The sequence below is a fragment of the Sorex fumeus genome, unplaced genomic scaffold (genome assembly GCF_029834395.1).
Source record: "Sorex fumeus unplaced genomic scaffold, SorFum_2.1 ptg000128l, whole genome shotgun sequence".
Taxonomy (NCBI): domain Eukaryota; kingdom Metazoa; phylum Chordata; class Mammalia; order Eulipotyphla; family Soricidae; genus Sorex; species Sorex fumeus.
In genome coordinates, this window is record NW_026606185.1 from 43611984 (window position 1) to 43618153 (window position 6170).

Here is a 6170-nt window from a genome sequence, read left to right on the forward strand (position 1 = left end):
TCTGCTCTGAGTTTTATTATTCCTTTCCTCCTGTTAGAGTTGTGCTCCTTTTGTTGGTACTTCTCCAAGTTCTTAAGCTGTGAGGTTAGTTTATTTATGTGGGCTCGTTCCTCCTTTCTGAGGAATGCTTGCAGAGCTATAAACTTTCCTCTTAAGACCGCTTTTGTTGTGTCCCATAAGTTTTGGTAACTCGTGTCCTCATTTTCATTCATTTCTAGGAATCTTTTGATTTCCTCTTTAATTTCCTGTCTAAGCCACTCGTTGTTTAATAGCGCACTGTTTAAGTTCCAGGTGTTTGATTTAGTTTTCTGTTTTTGTGTGTGATTTACTTCTAATTTCAGCGCATTATGGTCTGAGAAGATTGTTGATATAATCTCTATCTTCTTAATTTTATGGAGGCATGTTTTGTGGCTCAGCATGTGGTCTATCTTGGAGAATGTTCCATGTACGCTTGAGAAGAATGTGTATTCAGATTTTTGTGGATGAAGTGTCCTGTATATATCTACTAAGTCCCTTTCTTCCATTGTTTCCCTCAGATGAAATATGTACTTGCTAAGCTTAGTCTAGTTGATCTATCGAGAGGTGACAAAGCAGAGTTGAAGTCTCCCACTAGTATTGTGTTGCTATTGATGTCTTTTTCCAAATCTATGAGTAGTTGTTTTAAGTACTTTGTTGGTCTCTCATTAGGTGCATATACATTTATTATTGTAAGTTCTTCCTGTTGTACAGATCCTTTGATCAATAGAAAATGGCCTTCACTGTCTCTTATGACCCTCTTCACTCTAAAATCGATGTGGTCTGATATAAGGATGGCTACCCCAGCTTTTTTTTGGGAGCTGTTTGCCTGTAGGATTGTTTTCCAGCCTTTGACTCTGAGTCTGTGTTGGCTTTGACTATTGAGATGTGTTTCTTTCAGGCAGCAGAATGTTGGGTTCAATTTTTGAATCCATCCTGCCACTCTATGTCTTTTAATTGGTGCGTTTAGCCTATTGACATTGAGATAGATTATTGTTATGGGATTTTGTCCCATTGTTCTGTTGAAATTTTGTGTATTTGAGGGGCCTGTCTTGCCTTAAAGTAGCCCATTTAGTTGTACTTGTAACCATGGTTTTGAGTCTATGAAGTTCCTGAGCTGTTGTTTGTCTGTGAAACTGTGTGTTGTTCCTTCTATTATGAATGAGAGTCTCGCTGGGTAAAGTATTTTTGGAGAGGCATTTATTTCATTGAGTTTTTTCACTATGTCCCACCACTGTTTTCGAGCCCTGAGGGTTTCATCAGAAAAATCAGCTGTGAATTTTAAGGATTCTCCTTTGTAAGAGATTTCTTTCTTCAATCTTGCTGCTTTCAGAATTTTGTCTCTGACTAAGGTTTTGGTCATTTTGATCAGGATGTGTCTTAGGGTATTTTTATTCGGATTTCTTCTAGCTGGTACCCTTCGGGCCTCCTGAATGTGGTCACAAGTTTTCTTCAGCTCTGGAAACGTTGTAGCAATGATTTCTTTGACAGTTTCTTCTTCATCAAGGTTTTCTTCCTGTCCCTCTGGGACTCCAATAATTCTTATGTAACCCCTCTTGGCTTCGTCACAATCTTCTCTTGCCATCTGTTCTCGAACTGTGAGTCTCTTTTCCATTTTCTGCTCTTTTCTGGCAAGTCTTTGAACTTGATCTTCGAGCTCACTGATTCTGTTCTCAGCCGCTGTTACTCTGCTGCTGAGGCCTTCCACTGAGGTTTTCAATTCGGCTACCAGGTTTTTCAGGTCCGACATTTCCTATTGCATTTTCCTCATTTCTGCCTTCAAATCCTCTTGTCTTTTATTGGCATTGCTTTCCATTGTTTCTTTTAGTTCCCTAAGCATCCTAAGTAGCTCCCTTCTGAATTCCTTGTCAGAGAGGTTGTCTAACGCTGTATTACTGTTGGTGTCTTCTGGGCTCTCCTCGTGAATAAGAAAGTTTGGTGGGCTTTTGCGTTGCTTTACCATTGTGACCAGTGTGGTTTGGTCCTTCACAGTCACTGTTACTATTCTGATTGAGTGAGGAGAGACTGCCAGGAGCCGTTCAGCTTTGTTGCTGCTAGTTGGGCCTCTTCTACCTTTCTGAGTCTGTTCTTCTTCTCAATCGGGCATTAATCTTTGTTTTATAACTGACATTGAATGAAACTTTTGGAGGAGGTGCTATTTACTACTGAGCTTGTACAGCTATTTTCAAACAGGAATTTTGTTGGAAATGGAGTAGGCGAGTGGGATGTTGTTGAATTGTAGTAGAAGAGGTGAGAAATTTTTGGTTGGTATTAGGTGACAAGTTGATGAAAATGATGAAAGGATGAAGTTCCAAATTGCTTGGGGTGGGGGTGAGTGATATACCTGCCCACCAGGAAGGAGGACACGCCCACTTTTAGGAGGCCATGCCCCCTTCTTTGAGGCCACGCCCCTAGCCAGTCCCAGGCCACTCCCTCCCAGGGTCCTGGATGGAGGGGACCGATGGGGCCGGCCTCCGCTGGGCTCCTCCAACCCACCTGGATGGGGGGGCCAGTGGACTGCTGGGCGGCCGGTCCCAGAGCTGGACGCGCGGAGGAGTCCGCCCTGTCCTCCGGCGGGGGGCTTTTTTAAGTTTTTTAATGAATCACCATGAGATATAGTTACAGATTTACAAACTTTTATGATTATGTTTCAGTCATACAATGATCGAATACACATCCCTCCACCTGTGTCCATTCTCCACCACTGATGTACCCAGTATCCCTCCCACCACCCCTTACCCCATCTCCCCCTTACACTAAAAAGGAAGAGAAATGAAAAGGAAACAGCAAATTACATGTAAAATATTGTTTCCTGTTATTAAACCAATATATTTCTGTTCTATGAATTGACAGGAAAACCCACATACTAATAAATATGGGCTGAAGCAATAGCATACCAGGTACGGTATTCGCCTTGCACATGGCTGACCTGGCCAACCCAGGTTAGATTCCTCCACCCCTCTCAGAGAGCCTGGCAAGCTACTGAGAGTATCTCATCCGCATGGCAAAGCCTAGTAAGTAACCCGTGACATATTCAATATGCTAAACACATTAACAAGTCTCACAATGGAGACGTAACTGGCCTCTCTCAAGCAAATTGGCGAACAATGGGAGGACATTGACAGTGATAGTGCTACTAATCTACATATATATATATGTGTATGTGTGTGTGTGTATATATATATATATATATATATATATATATATATATATATATATATACTAGTGCAGGAAGAATGGTGGAGTCGAAGAGATGTGCCCAGATTCGGAGACTCTTCGTCCTCTTAGCTATTTTTTTTAAAGCTCTTGAAGGCGATCCATGCCATTCTCTTTCTCCTGTACAGCTCAGGTGCCAGGTCGCTCATCATGTTGAGTTCTCAACCTAGGTACACATAACTTCTGCCTTCAGAGATGTTTGCTCCATTGAGCGGAACTTCAGGAACTAGTCCGTTTTTCATGGACATTGTCTTTTTGAGATTCAGCTGCAGTACGACCATTCCACACTCAAGATCAAAGTCATCCAGCATTTGTGCCACTTGGCTAATGCTTGGTGTTATTAGAACAATATCATCAGCGAAGTGGAAGTGGTGCAGTTGCTGACCGTCTATGTTCACTCCCATTCCTTCCCATTCCAGTTGTTGCATGATGTTCTCGAGGGTGGCACTGAAGATTTTTGGTAAAATGTATTGCCCTGATGAACCCCTCTCTTTACCTCAAAGATCACTTCCTTGTAGAATGGTGAGATCCTGGTGGTGAATCTGTAATACATCTCTTGGACTCCACCATTCTTCCTGCACCTCAGAGACCTGGGCCCTAGAAAACAGGATGAGAACACTATTCAGGTCTCCCAAAGAGAAATCGAAAGAGATATGCTTGGAATATCCTGTTTCACTAAAGTGAGAGAAGGAATCCAGAGTTCCGACCTCCATTGACAATCACCAATCAGGAATGCTGTCTCATTTGCCAAGGCATCAAAAATCAGATGGGCTAGACACGTAATGCGAATTGAAGATGGCCGCTGGACTAGAGCAGTTAACAACCGGATTCCACAGGACGTCAAAAGAACACATGGCCACCCACCTATGAGATGATCAGACATCTTCGTCAAAACCCTGAACAAATGGTTTGAGGCTCTTCATGCCCCTGAAGTGAGCAGACACCATTGGGCTACAGTAGCTTGAGACAGGGACAAATGGAGACATTACTGGAGCCTGTTTGTCCTAATCGATGAGTAACAGGATGTCAAGTGATCAAGTGAGGTAATGGAATGTAGTAAGTAAGTAAGTAAGTAAGTAAGTAAAGGCCCTCCTGTTGTTCATCGATTTGCTCGAGCGGGCCCAGTAACATCTCCATTGGAGATTTTGTTGTTACTGTGTTTGGCATATCGAATATAACACGGGTGCCTTGCCAGGCTCTGCCGTGTGGGCGAATCTCGGTACCTTGCCGAGCTCTCCAAGAGGGGCGGAGGAATAGAACTCGGGTCGGCCATGTTGGCTGCGTGCAAGGCAAACGCCCTACCGCTGTGCTATCAGCCCAACCGGCAATGGAATATAGAGTATCATAATATTTTTACTAACAGTACTGCATCCTCCACCCAGATCCTCTGAATTCCAGTAGGCGGGGGTCACACCCACCAACTGGCCCCCTGGTGCCCTGTAATCCCATCAACGGCCAAGACTCAGAGACTATAAAAACCAGCTCCCAGAAGAGAACAGTGCAGTCTCCTGCTCCCGTGCCTGGCTGTCCTGGCCGAGGCCCCTTGGAGGGGAGCGGGTTGAGCTTTCCTCCCTGCCCCGACCAGAGCTCCGGCAGCCGAAGACCTCCAGGACCAGCCACCACTATGCTGAGACCACTCTCCACACACCTGAAGGTACCGGCAGAGGAACAAGGCAAGCGGGTCCCGGGGCTGAGATCTCCAAGCCTACTTGGATCGGGGCTGACATCTCATTTTGACATCTTATTATCTCATTCCTACTTTGGACAAACTGGCAGGCTACCGAATGTAACCTGCCCACACAGCAGATTCTGGCAAACTCCCCGTGGCATACCCAATATGCCAAATACCAGTAACAATGATGGGTCTCATTCTCCTAAAGAGCCTTGAATATTGCATTTTCTTAAAAATCTCTGGGCTAGGATGAAGGAGATGTTACTGGGGCCTGCTCGAGGCAATCAACGAATAACAGGATGGTCGTGATTCGTCGTGATTCGAACAGTACTGCAACTATCCAATAAACATTTAAAACAGAATAACATATTCATATTAGAAACAAGAATACATTTCACCTGGATATGCAATCAATGTTAAGACTAGAATGTATACTATGATAGAGTAGATATAGATGAATATTTTATAATAGGCTTTAGTGAAAGTATTTTTAATTAAACACTTAGACTTGGGGCAGGAGAAATAGTACAGTGGGTAGGGCGTATGCTTTGCAAGTAGACTACCCAAGTTTGAGCCACAGCATCCCATATGGTCCCCTGAGCAACACTGGGAGTGATTTCTGAATGCAAAACCAGGAGTGATCCCTGAGCATCACCAGGTGTGACCTAAGAAGGCAAGAGCAAAACAAACATAAAAAAAAAACCCTTCAGACAAAAAAAGCTACGAATTTGCTTAAAATTACTAAAAAAGATTTTGCATTAAAAAAAATCACGAGGAAAGAGAAAAGTATTACTAAGCGAATACTTACCTGGCAGGGGAGACACCATGATCACAAAGAGTGATTTTCCCAAGACAAGACTTTTCCATTATACTCTGGATGTGTCGATCCCCACAATTTTCCCAAATGTGAAAAACTCAACTGCATAATTTGTGGTAGTAGGCAGTGGGTTCTAATTTTCTCCTCGAAAAAAAGGAATTATTATGAGAAAATATTCAGATATTTTATTTTACATAACTCTTAAGTACATATAGATACATGCATACCACACAGAATATTATCATCAGTATCAAAATGTTGAAGAAAAATACAAATACTACAGAAATATAGATGATATATAAGCATATTCCCAAAAGAAAAAAGTACAAATTATTTTTAAGTATAGGAAAGCTCTCAATTCAAAACAGAAATACATATTAAAGAATATTTTCACCTACTTAATTAACTGAAATACTTTATTGAAAGGCTTTATTGGAATGCTTATGAGAA

General features: G+C 42.5%; 1 non-coding gene across 1 annotated transcript; it reads left to right on the plus strand.

Annotated features, from left to right (window-relative positions):
• The first annotated feature begins 5703 nt into the window (after window positions 1-5703).
• On the plus strand, window positions 5704-5867 carry LOC130045611 (U1 spliceosomal RNA). Its single transcript, XR_008795587.1, has one exon. It is a non-coding gene; the product is annotated as a U1 spliceosomal RNA (small nuclear RNA).
• Window positions 5868-6170: the final 303 nt, after the last annotated feature.